At 34.6% G+C, this 26,035-nt stretch overlaps 1 protein-coding gene across 3 annotated transcripts in view; it reads left to right on the forward strand.

Annotated features, from left to right (window-relative positions):
* EPHA6 (EPH receptor A6) overlaps positions 1-26,035 on the forward strand; it is an 889,912-nt gene that overhangs the window by 657,505 nt on the left and 206,372 nt on the right. The gene's annotated exons all lie outside the window — the stretch shown is intronic.

Consider the following 26,035-nt stretch of genomic DNA (forward strand, 5'->3'; position numbering starts at 1 on the left):
CTTATATAACAGTTCACAGCTCCATGTGCAGAATTTTTTAGCATACATACTAATGTTTTTCTTCATGGGATAATTGTGTCTGCATTTTTGGAATTCCGTGTTTTACAGAAACCTATGCCTCACACTTTTCAGAGTCTCTGATCATGAAATGGTACCCAACCAATGTGCATTGTTTTTAACCACAGCCCTGAAATTCAGTAGCCAGAATTACAGTCAGTGTTTTTTTCCTAGGTTATTGGAAATCTTAAGTTGAAAATGGTCAGTTTTTCTCCAAGTTCTGACCCTGCACACTTCATCAGTTTTTGTTCTGAGTTAAGTCCAAATAATAGCTCTATTGACTTTTTGAAAGATGGAAATAGCAGCAAGGTAGATAAATATATCAATTACAGTCTATCATTTATTGCTTTCATGGTGGAGTAAGTTCACAGGACAGGAGAGTATGTCCTATGAGAACACTTGAGACTTGAAGAATATGAACTTTCTTTGTAATCTAATGTGTGTGTGTGTTTTTTTTTTTTTTTTTGGTTGGAAGCCTCTGATATTCTTCTCCCACCAGAATCTTTCCCATTGGTTCTTTCCTTGCTTCACCCTTCCGGGAAAGGTAGTCTATCTTTGAGAGTTATTAAATGTTTACATGGCTGGGTTTTCATCCTTTTTAGTGCTCACAACTCTAAAATCACAAGAATAATGTCCATTTTACAAATAAAGGAATGAAGCCTTTGAGAGATTAAATTATTTGATCAAAGGGAACCAGCTTATAAATAGTAAAGTGAAATTCAGTCCCAGAGTAATCTGACTTCTTTGACAATAATCGATGTCCTTGCTTTTCCTCTTGTGTGCCATGCACTCCCATATTAAGACTTGTGCTTGATTTTCCCTTTGATTGGAAAGCTCTTAGCTCCAGGAACATTGTGGCTCCTTCCCCTTCGCTTCCCCCAATCTCTATAACAGTGTGAATTTTTCAGATCCTTTATGAAGGATCCACACTATTTTCTCCTTACCCTGCTTTTACTCCATAGCAGTCATTACCAACTGGCATGTGTGTTTTCTTTTGTTTCTCCTATTGTCTGTCTTTCCCTTTCCCTTTGCACTGGTGCCCCCTCAGTCCTTTACACAATACTTGGTGTGTGTTAGATGCTATATAAACTTTAATGAATTGATATAGAATTTGCAGTTTTAAAAAATGATAGAAAGTATTTATTTTTCTGTTATATGACTTCATAGTCAAGAAGATTATAGCCTGGTGTTGGGTTGGGGTAAAGATAGTAATTCATACATTTCCAGAGATAAGTGCTGTGATGTAGGCATTAGGGTACATCATCCTCTTTAAGGAAAAGCATAAAAGTTAAATTGAATTTTAGGAGAATTTTAGTCAGATTTGCAATTAAAACATCACTCTGATATCAGTGTGGAGGAAGGATTTAGATAAGCAGTGATTCACAGCAGAAAAACCAATAAGAATGCAAGGATTCATGAGAGCAAGGCCCATAGAAAAAGTCTGATTTTTGACTGGAAAAACTGAGGTAAAAAAGACAGGAATACTTGGGAGAAGATTTGATATCTTGAGACCATGTGGAAGAATCACATAGATTTCAAACTAAGAGTGAAATTCTGGGCTATTATTGTTTGATGAAAATCACTACACTGTTGATACATTAAATAGCATTTCTTTATCCCATTATCTGTAAATTCTGTGAAGATAAGAAATGAACTTAGATGATAAAGAGATTTATTGTAATGGAGAGTCCTGCCTCATGCAAAGCAAGTCCCTAAGATACAATGCCCAGCTTCCAAATATGCATGACAAACATGACAAGAACAAGAAAAGAAAAGTGAATTCTGTCTACAAGTGGGCAAGAATGTTTTGCTTGCTAAGTGTAAGTAAAGTCCAGAAGCTCAACTGAGCTTTGTTGGTAATTCAACAACTCTCTCCACTAAAGCAGCAGTCAGAGCAATTAAGGGATGACAGATTTTCATCACAGTTAGAGACTTCTTTATTTTTCCCATTATATAAAATATTAAGTTTTAAAATCAAAATGACTTGCACATAGTTTTAAAAAGAAAGAAAATAGAAGGGTTTGTATTAAAAAATTCAAGGGTCACTTCTTCCCTTAGTAGTACCTCCCCTTACCAACTTAATTCGGTTCTTCTATCTGTGGTGACAATTCTTAACTGATTCTATTTCTTTTTAATTCTGATGATTACCTTCATATATATTTAAGCTGTAGACATTATCTATTGACTTCCTGTTATCACAGATAAAAATTTAGCTACCTTAAATACCCCCATCTCTTCTCCTCTCACTATAATGGTTATCTATATCACTGGTGTTACAGAGTTTTATATTCAAGTTTCTATATCTTGTTCCCACAAATACAGGCACGGTTTTTGTACTTTTGCTAGTTTCTTATAATCAAAATGCAAAATGTAAGAGCTGTTTATTTTCAAAGGATTACATTCATGTTTTTAAAATGTTTTGGCCTTTTCTGCTGAGATTTCTAACACAGCAGCTCCTGATAGTCAGATGCCATTTTCTACTAAGCTAGAAAGAGAGAAAGGTTTAGCATTTCTTTAAATATTGAAGTCTGTTGGTCCCCTTTAATGACACCACTTTCTTTAGAGAAGATTTGCCCTTCTGATGTCCTATTGGTAATGCGGCTGGAAATTCATGGCCGAATTGCTCTTGAGTGGGGCCTGACAAATTGTGGCCCAAAAGCTAAGTTGCCTGGTTTATTGGAACAGAGCCACACCCATTCATTTACTTATTGATGTAGCTGCTCTTGTGCTGCAACTGCAGAATTGAGTATGATTAAGAGAGACAGAATTGTCCACAAGCTTAATATATTCACTCTTTGATCCTTGACAAAACCAAGTGTACCAACCTCTGCTCCTGACTGCCCTGGACTAAGAATATCTCTCATTGTACCAAGATTACTGCAACAGCAATAGCATTCCTAAGGCCACTTTTCTCCTGCTTCTGTTCCAGCTAATGCAAGGGTCTCACGCTTTAATCCAGGCTCTTAACTAAACTGCAGCCATTATCTCCTGTATCCTACCATCCTTCTCTTTCTCAATTGCCAACTTCATTTTGCTGGAACAAGTACTCCCTTGGCTTCCCAACTATGAATAGGAAGTTTGTAGAGGGATTGTATTTCCTGGGTTCTTTTATATCTGAAAATGTCTTTTCAATAAATATAATAAGTAACTAGTGTAGGCATAAATTCAAAATTAAAAATATTTTAAAGGCACTGCTCCATTGTCTTCTATGTGACAGTACCACAGCTGACAACTTCTGTGCCAGGAGGATTCTGCTTTGGAATTACATATTAATGTGCTGTGCCCAGAGGCCTTTTTAATCCTGAGATGTTAGTTCTTTGAAAATCTTTACTATTATTTCTTTGCTAATTTCTTCAAATGTGTTCTCTTTGTTCTCGATGGAATTCCTGTCAGTCATTTCTGGGAAACACCTTGATTGAGCTGTTAATCTTCTTAAAGATTAAACACAGAAATTTGGTATTGGGGTTTGTTCTTCGGAGGTGTAGATCAGATCTATTTTCTGGCACATGTATATATTTTCCCAAACTTTTCTGGAGCAATTTTTTTCTGCTTTTTGGTTTTAATTTCAAGGTATCTTCTAATTTTGATTATTACTCTCTTTCTTCATCTCGACCTTCCTTGTTAGATTAAATATCTTATAGTACAGCATTTCCTTGATTCTGTCTGATTATTCTTACCTCCAGCTTTAGTTCAGGGGACTCTTCCCACAAGTCAGGAGATTCTTAGATTTCAAGTCAGTTTTACAGGTGAAATGCTGATTGGAGTCTTGGTGAGAAAATGTAGGCCTGTCGATTGTGGTCCTCGCTTTGGGTGGTGAGGGCACTGTTTTGATTAGATCCAAAATGCATTTTCCTCTTAGTCCCTGGGAGCATTTTTGTTTTTCTCTCTTGTGACATTTTATGGAAATTAATATTCAACTTCTCCTTATCAAACCTTCGAACTATCCCCTTGTCCTGTAAGGGATTCACATCTCACTCCTGCCCTTTGCTGTAATGGGTTTATCTAAACCAGGTGTCCATCTATGTTTCCTCCATGTGAATTTATTTCCTCCCAACAAAAACACCTCTTCTCTTCTTTTTATGCCTGGCTACACTCATCAATACTCCCAAATCATTTCAATAGCTTAAAAAATGGGTTGCACCCCCATCCTCTGAAATCCCATCTGTTATCCTCTCTCCTGGAAGGTTTATATTCCTGTTTCCTTTTCTGTTATTAGAAAGGCTTCAGGTGGAAAGGAGATAAGCACATGTCTACTCTACCATTTTATATCACCTTAACCAGAAGTCAGTGGTCTACAAAATGAGATAAGCACTAGAAATATTTTTTAAATGAGTATACTCTTCTAATGCATATTGATTTCTGACATTGGTTCTCTGTTTTTTAATCCATGTAATTTTTTACAACCTAAAACAAAATTATTGGAATTGTGCCCCATACATACGCCTAGGTAAACTTTAAGCAATGAACATTGAAAATAATAAACTAATAATCATATCATAAATAATTCTTTGTTTAAAGAATAGTTAGACTTTCTATTTTTTTTTTTTTTTTAATCAGGGATTGAACTCAGGGGCACTTAACCACTGAGCTACATCCCCAGCCCATTTTTATATTTTATTTAGAGACAGGCTCTGACTGAGTTGCTTAGGTCCTCACCAAGTTGCTGGGGATGGTTTTGAACTCTCAATCCTCCTGCTTCAGCCTCCCAGGCTGGTGGGATTACACGAGTATCCCACTGCGCTCGGCTAGGCTTTCTTTTGATTAAATGAAACATAAAAGCAAATAATGGACAGAGAAATAGGTCAGGCAATTGCTATGTGAAGATAACTAATGAATGGAAACAACAGTTTAATAATATCTCAAGTATCATTTTTTGTGTATGTGCAATTTATTTTCTTTTTGGTTTCTGATTGTTATTTTTTCCAATAAAAAATTATAGCATCCATAAGACATGACATGCAGCTTTCATTATTCACTAACATGAACATGAACAGTCAGATTTCTTTATTCATGCTATCTTGTACAATGAAATACTAATGAGAGAAAAAGAAACATCAAGAAAAACAAATCGTTAGCATCTTTTTCTGCTCTGCTTGTAGTATGACATGCCTCCAAAGAAATGCTTTTGAAAATTTCTGAAAAGTCTATAGTCTCTTTACCCTAATTTCAAAGAGTACATAAAATATAGTGACATTGCCACCAATGCACGTCTCTCATGGCTGTCTTCCATTGGTCTTTTGAGGTTTTAAAATTCTCACTCTTTAATGTACTCCACAGAATACACTTGGTTTAAGTTAGAAAACACTTGAAATTTATAATTTTTGTAATGGTCATTTTACAAACTATTGAAATAAATGAGTCTAGCTGTTGTTTATGAAGTTTTAGCAGATACTCTTGTAGAGATCAAGTAGCAGACCCTGGTACATTCCCTTTCATAAATGACAAATAATACTATGTAATTTGGTGTGGTAACTGCTATCCATATACAATTTGGAAATGCAAACAAATACATCGAATTTGGAGTTGCAGCTCTCATTCCCAAAGTATAGATTTTGGAATAGCTGAAAAATCTAAGGGTCTGCTTAGAAATGTTCCTAGAATATCAGAATGTAAGAATTTTCAATGTTTATATTCCATATGCACTTGCATAACCTTAAGGACAGCAGGATCATCATACCACGTGAGCAATAATCTATCCCAACAATGAGAGTCATAACAAACTGCCATTATAGAGAAGAGTATGTTGTCTCCTTGTAATTCCAACTGTATAACTGTCTTCTGAAAATCCCTGAACTCATAATTATTAATATCAGTGACTCATTTTAATCTTGAAGCTATAGTATTTATTTACTTTCATAATTACTTCAGTAACATGCTTTATTTAGTGGATTAATTTATATAAAACAGTAGAAATGATGCCAAGTACCTAATTTCCAGTTTATTATAATTATCCTCCTCCTCACCATCACATAATAGGAGTCAATGAGTTTCATTATATTAGGAAACAACCGGCGGTAAAGGGCTTGCCTGGTATGCATGGGCCAGGGCTTGTGCTGCACTCCTAGCACCACAAAGTAAAATTTTTCCTAGTTTCCTAGTTTTTAAATGACTTTCTTCAAACTCAAAGATTATCTATATTTCCTGAGCAATAATTTTGTAATTTCTAAGGCAATATTCAGTGCTAGGGTAAACAGTTCTAGACTTTAGCTTCTTGTATCTCTCACCCATGAGATGTTAAGAATATATGCAAAAAGTATAAAGCAAAAATTCACCAAAGAAGTAAAATAAGAAATTGACAAACCTTCCAAGATCATAGGAGTCTTTGATATGCTTTATTTAATAATTGCTACATTGCATAGTGAAAAATCAGCCAGGCTAGAGAATTGGAATAATACAATGAACAAATCCTCTCTGATGAATATACAGAAAGTAATAAGCCAAAATTTTCAGAATCACATCCTCTTCAAGGAAACAAAAAATATGTATGCAAATTGACATATCCTAAGCCATAAAACAGTTTTCAATGAAATTTAAAGACTGGGACTTTTAGGGAATGCATTTTTAAATAAAATACCATTAAGCTAAAATAAACAATATAAAAACTAGAGAATTAGGAGCACTTTTATGGAATAGAGTTATACAGTTATCACCTACATTTTCTCCAAAAAGAACCAGATAACATATAAATGGCTGCATTTGAAGGCAAGTCACTGAGGAAGAGTAATGGAACACAGTAAGGGATAAATGGAGATCCTTTAAGACACACACATCTGGAATGGGGCATAAAGAGTAGAATAGAGCATACTGGCAACTGTGACCCCTTATTCTCCAACTACAGGGACTCCATTGTAGGGGAGAAGGTTAATGGGAGAGTTCTAGCAATCTCCATTACCATGGGCGCTAGCAACCTAGGAGTTCCATGGTCTTCACAGGTTTGAACCCAGTGAAGAGAACTATCAGGAGTTCACACTGTAGTTTTACTTCAGAGAAGGAATTTGCATTATCTCCCCTCAAACACTGCAGCCCCGGCTGATACAGGATAGTGCCATATTGGAAGAAGAGCCATGTTGCCAACCCCCCATGGATCTCATGCTGTCACTTAGCCCAAGAATGTGCTCCATGACCCTATGGCTGTCACACCATGGAAGCATCCACCACCCTCCACATTCCTTGCTCCAATAACTGGAGTAGCTGCATAATAGTCACCCCACTCCAACTATTGTGTGTGCCATAGCTGCCTTAACTGCTAAGTATCCTCTCCTCACTGTTAGTGTCCAAAGATGGAAGGGTTGGCTGACTCCATTGCCACATACACTGTGTCCAAAGCCATCAATTACAGCTAAAGAGGCTAGAGCGAGACCATATTGTCACACCCAACTGGAACCAAAGCCATCATAACTGGCTAAACTGACACCCTAAGACACTTCTTCAGAAGAAAGCCATTTAATATGACAACTATCTCATAAAAGTGGTAGAGAAAATTGATCCATCAGGTGAGCAAATATCAACATAAGGACAGAAGAGTATGAGGAAACATGAAGAAACAGGGTAATGTGATGCTTTAAAGGAATAAAATAACTCTCCTGCATCAGATTTCAAAGAAAAGGGAATTGAGGAAATGCCTGATAAAGAATCTAAAAGAATGATTCTAAAAAGATCCCATGGACTTCAAGAAAACACAGAAAGATGATTTAACAAATAAGGATGATGAGTCATGATATGAATGAGAAATTCAGCTAAGAGGTAGAGATCATGAAAAAGAATAAAAGAGGAACCTTGGAAATTAATAATTCAGTAATTCAAATAAAAAACACAATTGAAAGTATCAAAAACAGAACAAGAAACTAGAAAAGCAGATAAAAAAGAATATTAGAATCTGAGGACAAATCTTTTAAAAATTTTGAATCAGATGGAAAAGAAAAGGAAAAGAGAAAAAGAAAAAGAATGACAACCTCTGAGACTTATGGGGCACCATTAAATGAACAATTTCTGGAAGTTGGGGGATCTCAGAGGAAGAAAAAAGGGAAAGACATAGAAAATGTATAATAGATAAAAATTTTCCATCTAGGGAAATATTTAGACATCCTAGTCCATGAGTCCTAATGATGTGAATGCAATAGATCCTCACAATGACATATTAAAGTCAAATTGTCAAAGGTCCAAAACAAAGAATTCTTAAGAGCAACAAGAAAAAGCCTCTAAGCTGCATTAAAACACACACACACACACACACACACACACACACACACACACACACACAAATAAAATCAGATTTCTCAGAAGAGACTTTACAGGCCAGGAGGGTATAAAATGATATTCCAATTTCTGAAAGAAAAAGATCTCAGCTAAGACTACTATATCCTTTAGGAATAAAGGAGAAAAAAATCTTGCAGGAAAAACAAAACCTGTGAAAATTCACCACCACCAGACACCTTACAAAATATGCTTAAGTTCCTTCACTAAAAGAATAGAAAGTCACCAAATAAATAACCTAACAATACATCTCAAAGTCCTAGAAAAAGAAGAACAAATCAACCCCAAAAGCAGTAGAAGACAGGAAATAATTGATAAGAGATGAAATTAATGAAATTTAAACAAAAAATTTCAAAAAAAATCAATAAAACAAAAAGTTGTCTCTTTGAAAAAAAATTTTTAAATTGATAAACCCTTAGCCAAGCTAATGAAAGAAAGAGACAGAAAACTCAAATTTCTAAAATTCATGATGAAAAAGGAAATATCACCATGGACACTAATGAAATACAAACAATAATCAGAAAGTATTTTGAAAAGCTATACTCCAATAAAATAGAAAATCATGAAGACATGAAAAATTTCTAGAGGCATATGATCCACCCAAATTAATTCAGGAGAACATAGAAAATTTAAACAGATTAACTTCTAGCAATGAAATTGAAGACACCATCAAAAGTCTACCAAAAAACAAAAGCCCAAGACCATATGGATTCTCAGTCAAGTTCTAACAAACCTTCAAAGAAGAATTTACATCAATTTTCCTCAAATTATTCCATGAAATAGAAATTGAGGAAACCCTTCTAAACTCATTCCATCACCTTGATATGAAAACCAGACAAAGACACATCAAGGAAAGAAAACTTAGGACCAACATCCCTTACAAACATAGATGCAAAAATTATCAATAAAATACTGGCAAATTTCATACAAAAACATTAAAAAGATAGTGCATCATGATCAAGTGGGTTCATCCCAGGGGTGCAAGGTTGGTTCAACAAACAGAAATCAATAAACATAATTCATCACATCAATAGATTTAAAGGATCACAAGATTATCTCAATAGATGGAGAAAAAGCATTTGACAAAATACAGCATCCATTCATGTTTAAAACACTAGAAAAACTAGAGATAGTAGGAACATACCTCAACATTATAATAGCGATGCATGCTAAACCAAAACCAACATTGTTCTAAATGAAGAAAAATTAAAAGCATTCCTTCTAAAAACTGTAACAAGACAGGGTTGGCTTCTTTCACCACTTCTGTTCGACATAGTCCTAGAAACCCTAGCCAGAACAAATAGACAAAGAAATTAAAGCGATACAAATAGGAAAATATGAGCTCAAACTATCCCTTGCTGCTAATGACATAATTCTATATTTAGAAGATGCCTGCCCAAAGAAACTCAACCAGAAAGCTTTTAGAACTCATAAATGAATTCAGCAAAGTAGCAGCATATAAAATTAATACCCATAAATCAATTGCATTCCTATATACCAATGATGAATCAGCTGAAAGAGAACTTAGGAAAACTATCCCGTTTTCAATAGGCCCCCAAAAAACATATTTGGGAATCAATCTAACAGAAGAAGTGAAAGACATCTAAATGAGAACTGCAGAACACTAAAGAAAGAAATTGAAGAAGACCTTAGAAGATGGAAAGAGCCCCCAAGCTCTTGGATAGGCAGAACTGAAAGCACCCTACAGATTTAGTATAATTCCTATTAAAATTCCAATGATTTTCTTTATATAAATAGAAGAAACAGTCAGGAAATTCATTTGGAAAAATAAGAAGCCCAGGACAGCCAAAGCAATCCTTAGTGAGAAAAGTGAAACAGGAGATATCATAATACAAGACCTTAAATTATACTAAGAGCTATAGTAACAAAAACAGACATGAAGATGGATGGAACAGAATGGAAGACACAGAGACAATTCCACATATATACAGTTATCTCCTACTAGACAAAGGTGCCATAAACATATACTAGAGAAAAGATAGCCTCTTCAACAAATGGTGCTGGGAAAACTGGATATCCATAGGTAGTAGAATGAAATTTGACCCCTATCTCTTACCCTGCACAAAACTCAACTCAAAGTTTATCAAGGAACTAGGCATCAGACCAAGGACCCTGTGCCTAGTAGAAGAAAATGTAGGCTCAACTCTCCATCACTTCAGCTTAGGAACTGACTTTATCAACAAGACAAAGTGCGAGTAAAATCAAGAATCAATAAATGAGATGGTATCAAACTAAAAATCTTCATAGCAAAAGAAACAATCAAGAACATGAACAGAGAGCCTACAGAATGGGAGATAGAGCAGTAATCTCTAGGATATACAAAGAATTCAAAAAACTTAACATCAAAAAACTAAATAACCCAATCAATAAGTGGGCAAAGGAAATGAACAAACACTTTTTAGAATAAGAAATACACATGGTCAACAAATAAATGAAAAAGTGTTCAAAGTCTCTAGCAGTTAGAGAAATGCAAATTAAAACTACACTGAGATTCCATCTCATTCCAGTTAGAATGACAATTATCAAGAATACAAGTAACAATAAAATTTTCTGAGGATATAGAGGAAAGGTACACTCATACATTGCTGGTGGGAATGCAAATTGCTGTAACAACTCTGGAAAGCAGTATGAAGATTCCTCAGAAAACTTGGGAGTAGAACCACCATTTGACCCAGTTATTCTACTCCTCAGTATATATACCCAAAGAACTTAAAATCACTATACTACAGTGATGCAGCCACATCAATGTTTATAGCAGCTCAATGCACAATAGCCAATGTATGGAACCAACTAGGTGTCTTTCAACAGATGAATGGATAAAGAAAATGTGTTATGTGTACCCAGTGGAATATTGCTCAGCCATAAAGAAGAATGAAATTGTGGCATTTGCCAATAAATGAATGGAAGTGGAAACTATCGTGTTAAGTGAAATAAGCCAATCCAAAAACCAAAGGCCAAATGTTCCCTCTGATATGCAGCTGCTAACACACAATAAGTGGGGGCAGGTGGGGAAGAATAGAAGTTCATTGAATTAGACAAAGGGAAATGAAAGAAAGGGAGGGGGAGATGAGAATAGAAAAGAGAGTAGAATGAATCCAACATAACTTTCCTATGTTCATATATGAATATATGACCAGTGTAATTCCACATTATGTACAACCACAAGAATGGGATCCTAATTAGAGTAAATTATATTCCATGTATGTATATGTCAAAATATACTCTACTGTCATGTGTATCTAAAAAGAACAATTTTTTTTTAAAAAAAAATTTAATAAGATGCTTAAGGTAATCCTACATCCAGAAGTAAAAAGAAAACTACAATTATGAAAACATGTAAAAGAACAAAACCCATTCTACAAGCAGATATAGAAAAAAAATCAAACCTTATCAACATACCAAACCACCAATCCAGAAGGAAAAACAAGATAGGAAGGAAAGAACAAAAGCTATTCAAAACAAAAGAAATTTAACAAAATCACAGTAGTAAATTTTAACTTATCATAATCAACTTAAATGTAAATTAAAACACACAGACTGGTTGAATTGACAAAAAAGAGAACTAGAAAGATGCAGTGATATGCTATCAATAAGCACTTACTTTACAAGTAAAGACACACAGAGAGTGATAGTTTGGAAAACAATATTCCACACAAACTTATACCAAAAGTAAGCAGGGGTAGCTAAAATTTTATTTTCCAAAAATAGACTTTAAGACAAAAACTATTTAAAAAGAAAAACAAGTTCCTCTGTAATGATTAAAGGATCACTTCAACAAGATAGAACAATTGTCTATGCAGCTAATGCTGGAGCTTCAAATTTTATAAACAAATATTACTACCTTTAAAGGAAGAGATGGGTTCCAAGACAAAAATAGTGGGTGACTTCACCATTCCACTTCCATCAATGGACTGATCATCCAGACAAAAATCAACAATGTGACATCATATTTAAACTATTATATAGATCAAATAAATCTAGCAAACCTTACAGAACAGTTCATCAAACAGCTGGAGAGTTCTTTTCATCAATACACAGAACATGTTCTAGAGATCATGTATTAGATCACAAAACAAAACTCACAAATTCAGAAAAATTGAAATTATATCATGTATCCTTTCTTACCATGAAGGACTAAAACTGGAAATCAACAACAAACGAAATATGCAAATGCATGGCTGAACTTTGTGCTGTTCAATACTGGGTCATGGAAGAAATCAAAATGGAAGTTTAATTCTTGAAACAAAAATGGAAACACAACATACTGAATTTTGTGGACATCAAAAGTAGTGCTAAGTGGGAAGTTTCTAGAAACAAGTGCCTATATTTTAAAAAAATAGAAATTTTTCAAATAAACAACCTAACAATTCATCTCAAGTGCCTAGAAAATCAACAAACCAAATTCAAAATTAGTAGACAGAAAAAAGTAACAAAGATCAGAGCAGAAATGGAGACTAACAATTGTTTCTCTAACAAATCAACAAACCTGTAACTAGACTAACCAAAGAAAAAAGAGAGAAGTCCTAAGTAAATAAAATCAGAGGTTAAATAGAATTAATTAAAATAATAATAAAATATTAATAGTTTAATAAAAATTAAATTAAATTATTAAATTAGTTATATAAAACCCTTTGTATATAACTAATTAGGTACTATTAAGAATAACTGTATATCATCAAATTGAAAAACCTAGAAGAAATGGATAAATTTCTAGATACATTTAACTTTTCAAAACTGAACCTGAACAGACTGTTTAAAAATATTAAAAAATAATGAGTTTGAATCAGTTTTTATAAAGTCTCCAACAAAGAAAAGCCCAGGGCCCAATGGTTTCACTATCGAAATCTACCAAACTTTTTGGAAGAACTGACCCCAATTCCCAAACTATTCCAAAAAATTTGAAAGGGAAGGAATTCATCTAAACCCAATCTACAAGGCTAACATGGTTCTGATTCCAAAACCAGATAAGTACACAACAACAAAACTCTAAACTGATAATCCAGATGAACATAGATACAAAAATTCTGTAAAAAGTACTAGCAGTTTGACTCCCACAACACACCAAAAAGATGAAGTGGATCTATCCTAAAGAAATAACGATAGTTCAATGTACACAAATCAATAGGTATAACATATTGTATCAACAGAACAAAGGATAAAAATCATAAGAACATCTCAATAGATACAGAATAAGCATTTAATAATATTCAGATTCCTTTATAATAAAAGTGTTCAACAAATTAGGTACATAAGGAGTATATCTCAATATAATAAAGACTTTATATGACAGACCCAAAGCCAACAACATACTGAATGGGGAAGTGCTGCAAGCATTGTCTGGAACAAGACAAGGACATCTACTTTTACCACTTTTAATCAATATAGTACTGGAAGATTTAGCCAGAATAATCAGGCAGGAGAAAGAAAAGGTATGCAAATAGGAAGGGAGAAAATCAAATTACAGATATAATTTTATGTGTAGAAAACCCAAAAAACTCAGTAAAGTTACAGGATACCAAATCAGTAGCATATTTATGAACAATAACAAAATTGCTAAGACAGAAATCACGAACCCAGTACCATTTAGAATAGCTGGGACGGGAAATTGGGGGGAACCCTAGGAATAACCAAGGTAGTCATCTCAACTCCCTAAGGTCACCCTCCCAGGAATGGGAACAAAGCCCTTAAAGCTGTTCCAAGAAACAGCCCCAAACAGAGAATAAAAGGGTAAATTGAGCCAGACAGCCAGATAGTGATCAAACAGAATGATTACCAGAAACTATTGACCAGAATCTACGCCCTGTTGTAAAACATTGTGAAACATGTTGTATGTTATCAGCAAACCCAGACCCCCTTTGAAATTACCCGGCAGCTTTGTCCCCCTTTTCCCTTTCATGTGCGACCCCTCCCGATGTGTGGTTTCTGCCTTTATAAACCTACAAGATTTTCTGCTAGGGACTCCTGGAGTTGGGTTCCAGCGTGCTGGAATAAACACCTCTTGCGGTTTGCATCAAAAAAAAAAAATAAAATAAAAAAATTAAAAAAATAAAAAATAAAAAAATAAAATATAAATACTATACATATGAAAAAGGAGAAGAAAGTATAACTGCTGATCAAACAAGTATTTAAAAATCAATAGGAATATACACACAACTTTATGACAATAAATGTAAAATTGGATAAAGGAAAAATTTCTATAAAGTTTTATCATAAAAATTGACTTCAGGAAGAATAGGAAATGAAACTTTTCTATATCCATTTTGTAAACTGTATGAGTTTTAACATTATTTTTCTCCACAAAGGAAATTTCAGATTCAGATTTTGAGGTTTTTAGTAAAACTTACCAAATACATAATTTCAAGACACAGATGAATCTAATTTTACAGAAACAATTTTAAAGAATGTTGATTATATTCCTCAGGTAAAACTGTTTTGAACAGTTTGTTTGATTTGCCTTTCTACTTCCCATGATATGAAATATTTACCTAGTATTACCCCATCTCTTTATCTGTTTATGCCCATTCTTCTACCCATTACAAAACATGAAGAATGCCTCCAAAGCTGGGTGTTACTTTGAAAAATATCTGGTACTGAACAGTTGGAATGTTATACCTGGAAATTAACTTCTAAACTGAAGGAATATTTGGGAGAAAAATCTTGCTTTCATATTCAAACATTAAGATGAGTCACTAGTCTTATCATCATTTCCCTATATTAGGATTTTAAAATCTGATGTAATAAATGAGTATCCAAATTCTCATTTCATGTTGGATTAAGAATATACTTTAAAATATCCTGCTTTAGAAAATACTTATTAGGCATTTCAATAATTTTATTATATTTACATTTATATATCTAAACATATCTGACCTTCTTTGTTGTTACTGTTTTTCAATAACATTTAGAAGACTTTAATAGGTATAGGAAAATTCCAAATATCAAGAATACTGAAAAAATGAAGTCTACAAATAATTCTGCATTCCGTAGCATTGAAGGTTATTGCTTTGTTTATTTAGATATTTTAATATTTTATGCAATTATTTCTATAATACATTATTAAACTGCCATAAACTATTAAAATAAGATTGATCTTTTCCTAAAGTATCAAAGAATATTTACAACAGCAAAAAGTAGAAAGAAGGAATCACCCATAGGCCAAATAACTGAAATACAACCTCATTTAAGTATATATCCTTTCAGTCTATTTCCTAAGTATGAAGTTTACATGTTCTCTTTATAAAGTTGTAATCACAAATATAATATTTTGCTACATATACTTAAAGCACTTTTATATTTACTTACTTAAAACATAAGCAGCTTCCATGTTATTACATAGAATATAACTTACTTTAATAGCTCTTTTAAAAACTTTAAAATCAGTCTCAATTTTTTTCTATTATTTTTTTAAAATTCTACCTTTACCATTGAATGTCATATGAGTCATTATAGAGCAATATTTTTGCAATTTAAAATTCATTAAAATTTCAGTCAATATTATAACTAGTCAATAAGGACTTATAATATTTGTTTCCTATTGAAACAAAGCCCCAAAAAGTGATAAAGTAACTTTTGTTCAATGAATACATCCAACCTAACAAAATTCTAGGGTGTATTTTTTTTCTTATTTTAACACTGAATTTGTGTTTCTTCTTAAAATCAACATTATTTATAGTTTAATTGGTAGCATTATTTCTTTTCTGGAAGTATATCTAATAATGACATATGTTAGAATCTAGGTCTCAGTGAAAAAGTGTTGTTTATAAATAAAATAGTGGAGGATGTATTTTAAAATATTATGATGAATGTGCCTGAGAGGCAAACTGACTGAATGAAATTTTAACTAAAATAATGTTTACATTAGTGAAAATGGAGCTTTAATATGAAAACATACTTTTTCATGTTTATTATTCTGTTAGAACATCTGCCTATTATTATCTCTGGAGAATAAATAAAAACACATTAAAATGTCTACAGTTTTGAATCATGGTTTAATTTAAGGGTGTTAGTGATTATCTATGAATATTTTCTTCAGCTTAAGATAAAATGATCTAATAATACAGTTTATTTATAAACCTTTAGTATAATAAAGCTAGGGAAAGTTTGATGTTAAGGACTGTAATATCATTTTTAATAGTAATTCAAGATACTCATTGGCTCTCTTAATCAAAATAATTATCTATGTACTTTGGGAAAATTCTTTTTCTCTGATTTCTTAGAGCATTTGACCACTATAGTTGACAATTCACTAATTTCTCTTAGACATGGCTTTCTAAACATTATCCTTTCACTACAAATACTGATCATTTTTATTGCTCGACTGAATTCCAGAATGTCTTATTTATGGTAGTGTAGGAAATCTCACATACTGGGATAAATGATGGCCTCTTATGCTTGCCTTCTCAAGCAACTCTTGAAAATGTTTAGTGTGTACTTTCACATGGAGTTAAATACTCATGCAGGTGTCTTATCATGAGGAAACCTGTTTAGCTATCCAAGATATTCACTGTGACAGATACCAGGGGATCAGAAAGAAGGCAAAATCAAATCTCTGCCCTCAAAAACATCACAGTGTGGTGAGAGTGATAAGTGAATAGACAAGTTCCAATTAATATGAGAAGTGCTGCTGATAAAGAGTACCAAAGGGAACATTAGAGAATATTGAGAAATCCTGCCTGAAAGAGGATATTATTCAGCCTAATGGAAACTAATATTTGAGAATTCACTCCATGCCAAGCCCTATGCTAAGTGCCATCTATGTATGACCAGAAATTAGCGATTTAAAAACAAAATTCACACATTTATAATTTTACAGTTCTCCAAGTCACATATTCCAAAATTAGTCTCATGGTATTAAATTCAGGGTGTTGACAGGACTGATTCCTTCAGAGGTCATCAGAGAAGAATCTGTGTCCTTGCCTTCTCCAGCTTCTAAACATCACCTGCATCCATGCCTCATGGCTCCTTCTCTGCCTTCAAAACCAAAGTATAGCATCTTCAGACCTCTCTCTCATTCTCTTAGCTCTGCTTCCCTCATCCCATCCTCTAACCGGCTTTCTTGCCTCCTTCCTTTAAGGACCCTTGTGATTGCCTTGGCTCCCCTGGATAATTCATCATATTCTCCACACTCAGGATTATTAATTTAATACAGCTGTAAAGACCTTTTGCAAAGTAAGGCAACATATTCACAGGTTTTTTTAATTAGAATGTTGCCCTCTTTGGCAGGGACATTATTCAACCAACCATGGCTACTCAATGAATTAATGGATAAAGTAGGAAAAATAGATTTTAGGAAATGTTATGGACTGGCATGTGCCCCCCACCACCAAATTCATATGTTGAAACCCTAACCTCCAGTGTGATTATATTTGGAGACAGGACTTTTAGTAGGTAATTAAAGTTAAATGAGGTCAGGGGGTGGGGTCTTAATCCAATAGGACTGGGAGCCTTGTAATAAGAGGGAGAGAGCAATGTGTCTCTCCTTACACACATTCATGAAGGAAAAACCATGTGAGGACACAATGAGGAGGTAGCTGCTTACAAGTCAGGAAGGGAGCCCCACCAGAACTGAGATCAGCCAGCAAGTTAATCTGGGACCCTCCACTCTCCTCAATGGTGAGAAAATAAATTTTTGTTATTTAAGCTGGTTTATCTATGGTGTTTCCTTTTGGCAGCCTGAGATGACTGATAACAGAAGATGATAATGAAATGGTTCCTAGGAGACCTGCAGGTGGTAATACAAGTATAGAGTTCAAGAGAGAAATCAGAGCTATAAATGTAGATTTGAAACTTAACAGCCTTAAGGCAGTACTACTGGTGGTGGAGAAAGACATTAACCTGAGGTAGTATGCATACTGAAAAGAGAGTATATCTGGGAACAGCCATGCATTTTAGACAACACAACTATCAAATTCTTCAAGAGTGCTCAGCAGATGGTTGAATTAGTCCTAAATTTCAATTGCAGGGTGTGTGTAGCTAAAGGGCAGGTGGAAGTTGTGGTAATGATAATAGAAGCTACTAGAGACAGTGCTAGGCATTTTATGTACCTTTACTGCCTATAACTCTGCAAAACACATAGTTAAGTTTTATAGACAAAGGAAACTGAGACTTGAAGACATTGATTAATTTTCCTGGACCACAAAGATGGTTTCATTAGATTTGATTTAAAACATGATTCTTCTGATAGCACAATGGAAAAATCAATTTTGATAGAAAATCAAGTAGGACTAGTTTTGAAATGCAAATATTTCTTAGTCTAAAGAGGTGCTGTTCAATATACCCTCAGGCAAGAAAACAGGTTGGTATGTATGCGAGGTCATCTGGTTGAGGCTGATACATTACATAAAAAAAATGTGGTGTTGGGGTAGAATTCTCAGTGAATTTGAAAAGTTGAAATATTATGAGTAAAAGTGTTTAATAAGAAAGTAATATATTAGACTTTATGATTTCAGAGGAGAATTTTAATTTCCTCAAAGACAGTACTATATTTGGGAGCATGTTTTAGCAGAAAAGAAAACCTGCTCTAAAAGAAAAAGTGACTCTAAGGTTTAGAATGTGGTGTGGGGGAAAAATTGATAATGTATTATTTACACATCATTTGCTGAGGAAGTTAAAAGACCTCATTCAGGTCTTAAAGAAATCCTGCTTCCTAAACTAGATTTCATGGACCTAACAATGAAGCATACTCAGAATGACATATTTAATATATTCCTGATGGATCGATATGATTTTGAGACACATGTTACATAAAATGTTTTTAAGATTCCAGTAGCTTTACAAATCTTAGACATTAATCTGTACCTCTCAAGTAGTAGATAGGTAGTAGGTATTAACCCACCCACAATGATACAAAAGCGGGGAAAAAATAAAATGACTTCCTGTAATGCTATAAAACAAATTAGTGGTAAAACCAGAAATAGAAGCTCTAACATCTAACATCCTGTCCTGCCCCACGTGTTAGTCCACTTCTAATTGACAAAAGGCTTGTTAAGCAGGAGAAATCGCCATCATGTTAAACTTTTCTGTGGAGTCAGAAGCATTGTAATATCAGCTCACCTGGTGTTCAATTACAAATTTTCTTTAAAATGTCATTCTTTTTTCATATGTAGAAGGTATGCTATGTATCAAGAACAAATTAGACCGAATTAGTCCGAAGAATTCCGGTATCCATCTTTGAATGACAGCCAGTAAGTGAGTACAGTTGGGTAGGTGACTCTCCTGAGAACATTAATAATAAGGGAATTTATCTTAAGACCTCAGGAGACTAATATATCCCTCTAGAGTGGAATTTAAAATCTCCTGTTATACGTTTTTTACCTCTATGCCTCTTTTTTAATTTTCTTTTTATGACACTTAAAAATACTTTTTCCTATTGCTTTTGCACACAGAAAGGAGAGTAGATTGTGTGAAGTTGTTTTTTTCAAAAAAAAAAAAATGAAACCGAAGACAAAAGGTATTGGGCCGTCTTCAAACTCTGTAAAATGAAAGGAAGGAAAGCAAAAAAATCCTGTGCAAATTTTAAAAATGTTATTGTATTGGAAAACTGTCTTATCTCTACATCTACTCCAAGATAATCTAATTTTCAACTACATTTGTTATTTTTCCCCTCATCTATTTCATCAATATGGCAAATATTATAGAAATGTTTATTATGTACTTAGTATGGTAGGTACAAGAGATAGCAGAGATAATCAAGACCTAGGCCATCATAACTAAGATTATAGTTGACAGGATAGGATCATGGGGAAATGTTGAGATCACTAATAAATGAGTAAACAAATCAGAAATGGCTTACAAAGATAATTCAAATAGTCAAAATCCTAAGCAGTAAATGTGCTAATATTCTTAAGGAAAAGTGTACCAGGAACACACTATAGCTAAACAATTTATTACTCATTTAAGCAAATCAAAACTCACATTGTGGAGAACTATAATGTGTATCAGCAAGAGAGTGTTAGAATTGATTATAACATTTAGACTTTCCTTGGGTGATTTGGGAGAGGGTCTAAGGTAGTATGAATTTGCTTTTGATTAGATGCTGTCTAAAAGCAATGGCAATTCTATGAACGCATATCCTTTTTCATTGAGAAATGATAATTGTGCATACTTATGATATATAATGTGATATCTCTGTGCAGTTGTAGAATAATTTAAAAAACCTAATTTTTAAAAATCCATCATCTCGCATACTTGTCACTTTTTTGAAGTCGAAGTATTAAAATCTATTTTAGCAATTTTGGAATATAAAAAACATTATTTATTATAGTCGCCATGCAGTGCAATAAATCAGGAAAGTTTATTCATCCCATTCTGACTGAAACTTTGTACACTTCTATCAGTATTTTCCCTTTTTTCCATTCCACCTCCCTCAGCCTCTGGTAACTACCACTCTATTCTCTACTTCTGTTAGTTTGACATTTTCATATTCTGCATACAAGTGCAATCACATGGTGCATGTCCTTCTGTGCATGTATTATTTCACTTAGCATAATGCCCTCCAAGTCATCCATGTCGTTGCAAATGATAGAATTTCCTTCTTTACAAAGGCTGAATAATATTACATTGTATGAATATATTTGTATATATTTATATATATAGTCACATTTCCATTCCCTTTTTTTAGTTTTTACTTTATGTATTTTTCTATAAAAGTTGTCTTTTATAAATAATTTCAAAATGTATCATGTTAAATATGAGATTCTTTAAAATCCTCTTAAAAACTACTCAGAAGAAAAAATATCAAATGGGTCATCTTGTAATTTATGTACTGTCAATAGACTATAACACAATTTCTGTTTAAGCCAAATATACACATATTTTTCTATTAGCATATGTTCCATAAACTAGCATAGTTGGATACTAGGCATACACATAGTTTTTCTGACAATGCTCATTTGGGAAAATAACAAACTTGTCAGTTTGTAGTGTTTGTGTGTATGTGTGTATAGTATTTGTGTGAGTGTGTGTATCATTTAGTGTTGTTTTTATCATGTTTGCTCTTGTATTTTAATATATATTTGACTCATCATGGTCTACTAGTTGACACTAGTAGCTGATGCATTTCATCACTTCTAAGTGTGAAAGCCTTTCCTTATTTTCCTTATCCACATATTCAGTGATGAACACCTAGGCTGTCTTCATATCTTAGCCATTTGTGACTAACACCACCATGAACATGTGAGTGCATTTCTCACTTCAGCACACTGATTTCATTTTCCTTCCATATTTATCCAGAAGTGGGATTGCTGGATCATGTAGTAGTTTTTAATTTTCTGTAAAATCTTCATAGTGTCTACCATATGACTGTTTCCCATCAACAGCAGTGCTTGAGAGTTCTCTTTAACCCATATCCTCCCCAACACTTGCCTCCTTTCATCTTTTTCATAATAACCATTTTAACAGGTATAAGGTGATACTTCACTGTGCTTTTAATTTGCATTTCTCTGATGATTAGTAATAACAAGCATTTTTTCATATACCTATTGGCCATTTGTATGTCTTTTGAAAATGTCTACTTAGGTCCTTCTTCCAGTTTTTAATTGTGTTCTTGCTATCCTGTATTTTGAGATCCTTATGTATTTTGGACAACAGCCCTTATGTATTTTGGACAATAGGTGTACAGCTTGCATATGTTTTCTCCTATTCCATGGGTTGTTTTCTTTATTGTTTTCCTTGTGATGGAACACATGAATTTATTTCTGGGTTTCCTATTCTTTTGCATTGTTCTCTGTTTATATGCTAGTACCATGCTCTTCTGATTCCCATAGCTTTGTATTACATTTTGAAGTCGGGTGGTGTACTTCCAGTTTTTTTCTCTTTGCCCAAGATTGATTTGGCTATTCAGTGTCTTTTGTGGTTCTATACAAATTTTATAATTATTTTCTCTATTATTTAAGAAAATGAAATGGGAATTTTGATGGGGGTTACATTTGAATCTGTAGGTTGCTTTGACTCATATGACCATTTTAGCAACATTAATTCTTCCAGTACATGAAAAAAGAGTACATTTCCATTTATTTGCATCATCTACTATGATTTCATCAATGTTTCTTAGTTTTGGTGTGTATTTTAATTAAACTCATTTTGTTTATGCATTGGTTTCCTAATTTCATTTAGTTATTCATCTTTTTTTTTTTTCCCCCACATTTCATTGCTTCCTTAAAAGGACTATTTTGAATTTTTTCTGGAAACTCATATCTCCCTTTCATTGGAGCTGCTTATTGACACTTCATTAGTTTCTTTTAGAGTATTGTTTTTGCCTCATTCTTCGTTATTTACATAACTTTGCGGTAGTGTGTGTGCCTTTGAAGGAGTGAATTCCTCTTGCAGTCTCTACAGTCTGGAGTTGACAACTCAGCTGCTTCTCCTATAAGACATCTTGGCTGATGGTGTTGCCTCTGGCACCTATTGAATGGGGTTGTATCTGGGTCTCATAGCTGGTGCTGGGTCTTCAGTGGAGATTGCAGTTGGTGGGACTATTTCTAGGGATTCTTGTGGGTGTGAGTCCTGAATACTCTCTGTGGATAGGACTGTCTCCAGGACCTTGGTCTGGTGAGTCTGGTGATACACATGAAGGATTGCTTAAGGGCTTGCAGATGGCAAGTCTTTTACTACATGTACTGGTGGATGTGGCTTCTTCCAGATCTCTAATAGGGCTCCCAGTGGATAAGTGTGGGTCACACTCCTGGCCATACTGTACTGGTGGTATATGACTGCAATGGGTTTGAATGGAAACACAAGGTTATTTCCAGATCTACACCTTAGATTGAAATCTTCAAGCCTCTTTTGAGGGAAACAGCCATGTCTGTCACTAATTTCCTGTGTCCTACTGATTTTCCAGTTGAGCAGGCTTGCTCTCAGACTACATAGGAGACGAGTTCAAGACAATTTCTAAGGTCATTTCAAGACCCACAATAGGACCAGAGTCAGAGCATCAGCCTTTAGGAGCTCTACTGGATATGTCTTCCCCTGGATTCCCAGGTGGGCTGACCTGCAGTCTGCCAGAACCAAAATTCAAGGCCACTTGTGAATACACTGTGGAACAAAGATTGGCAAGTCTGCCAAGGAGACTCAAACAAGCACATCTTCTGATGGTGCCCCAGCTTTGTAGTGCTGCTCCCAGATCACAGCTGGGAGGAACTAAAATTCAGATTCCGGGCTATTTTGGAATGTGCTGTAGGAACAATGTTGGCAAGCCTGGCATGGAATTACAGTGGGGAAGATAGGTGCGTCTTTGAACAATTCCCTAAACAGGTAGGATAACTCCAGGACTGTAGCGAAGAGGGGCTGCTGCCTAGAAGGACTCCTTTGTTGTGGAAAACTGATCATCAAGCCTGCCTTATTAGCAGAAATGGATGAGTCTTCCTCTGGGACCTGTGCTAGCAATATTAAGCTGGGACCTGAGTTGAAGGGCCATATAGCAACATCACAGGATAACATTCAGGTTCACTGCCAAGACCATTATCAGCATGCAGGCAGACCTGTCTGCAAGGCACTTTGTGCAGGATTCCTCCCAGACTTTTTGGCTACTGGTTTTGTTTGCAAGCTCAGGGTCAAATGGTTCTGTATCCACACCATTTGGGGAATGATCTTTTCTGGGTCTGAAGTTACAACCAATGGATCTGACACCTAGGTTTGGATCTGTACTCTCCAAATGATTTTCCTAGATCTAGACTCTAGTGGGGTTTTATGCCACAGAGAGAATTCATGTTGTATGGTTAAATAAGAGTTAGAATCTATTTAGAAGGTCATTTCAAGACCTATCTTTCTCTCATCACCCTCTAATATTTTTTAATAATTGCCTCCCATGCAACCTGTTGGTGAGGGAGGGATTTCAGTCCTTGTTTCTGGAGATGATCAAACACACAGTACTTTACACTGGACAGATGAGATGACACAATACTTATTAATCATGCATACTCACAGTCCAGGGGAGGAAGACACAGCACACCATGCAGGACCGCATGGAAGTTAGAGTGAATAACTAGGGTTGTGACATCCAGGCTTTGTAGTATCAAGAGGGAGGGTTACCCCTTAATCACTCAGGAGTATGAGATTGGCTTGGTTGAATCATTCTGCAGGCTGGCATGGAACTGAAACCCACTACTTACGGGTGAGGAGGAAGCTGGTCTATTTAATATGAAGATAGACCAGGTGACCTTACCTGCAGGAGTAGAGTGAGCAAGAGAACTTGCAGTAGGATATTTGAGTCCCAGCTATTGAAGCAGTGCATAATATGGGTCTATGTTTAAAGAATTTGATTAATCATAGCTACTGAGAGGGGGAGATTAGAATTAGAATAAAGCTATATATTTTTTTTTTCTTTTTTGAGTAACACTAATTTTAGCTAAAAGACATGAATATTTGGTATTTTGGGTGGAACAGTGAACTTTCCTCTGTCTGAGCTCAGACAAAATTATGAAGTGGTTCTGATATCATATTATAGTGGTCGCAAAGTAGCCCTATCTGAAGTTGTTATTATATTTGATAGAATAAAATATCCTTACTCTCAGGGCCAGACTGACCTCTGGAGGCTTTTTTTTTTTTTTTTTTTTTTTCTTTTTCAGTTAGAAGGACCAGTTGGTAAAAGACCAGGTTCAATGAAAAGTTGTGGTCAGGGAAAATTTTATGGGAATAAGAACCATCAAAGCTCAGGCATTTTCTGCTAATGTGGAACCTTCTACACAGGGAAGAGCTAGGGAGGTGTAACAGAGAAGGAAAAGAAATGACTTCTGAGAGAAGATACTTGCTGTAGGGCCAACAGCAAGTATGAGGAAAGAAATATTTCATCATGCCTGAGAGATTTGATTTAAAATGAATAAAAGAGCAAGAAAAGTCTTAAGAACATGGCTCTTTGCTTCTTTGATTCTCAAGAGATTGGAGATGAGGGGGATCCGGAATCTCAGAACATGGAGAGTAAATTTTTGAAAAACCTCCAAGTGACCAGGATATGACAAGACTCTAAGAGGGTTGTCATTCACTACCCCATACTCCCCTCACAATTCTAGTTCAGTTATATAAGGTTTTTTTTTTAAATCTAATTCTAATTGATATTTTAATATGACCCCATATATTGCACAACAAAATTACTTGTTCAAAAAGGTTTTACTACTATCCAGAGAGATAGATGGGGTTGTTAGCTAGTAAATGCTCTGTCTGTGGCAGAAGATCAATTATCTTAGATATAATTTTCTTTGCTCTCTTGAAAGTGGATTGAGTGTAGTGATTTTTCCAAACCATCTAACATACAGCCTATTTGAGGTAGGTCTCCATTTCCTTTGAATAGTGAAGGATTCATAGTATATGGTTCTGTCATTCCATCAACATGGCCATATCCAGTTGATGTGTTTAACCAGTAAAATATGGTTCAAAGACATCTTCTTACCAATGGGGGAAATTAACATGCTAACACAAGAAACAGTAGCAATGTTCTCACAGCACAGAATAGTGGTTACAAGGATGGACTCTGAAGCCAGGCAGGCTGGTACAAAGAACTCTACCACTTCCCAGCTGTATCACTGTGGACAAATTACTTGGCTCATGTGCCTCTGTTTCCTCATCTAAAAATAGAATAATACCTGTATCAACATCAAAGCTTTGTTGTAGAGATTTATATATTAAATTCTTTGACTTAGCACATGTTAAAATGCTTGAATAAGTCCTAGTCTTGTAATAATGATTGCAACTATGTATTGGGAAATCAAAAATA

The sequence above is a fragment of the Sciurus vulgaris genome (genome assembly GCF_902686455.1).
Source record: "Sciurus vulgaris genome assembly, chromosome: 10".
Taxonomy (NCBI): Eukaryota; Metazoa; Chordata; class Mammalia; order Rodentia; family Sciuridae; genus Sciurus; species Sciurus vulgaris.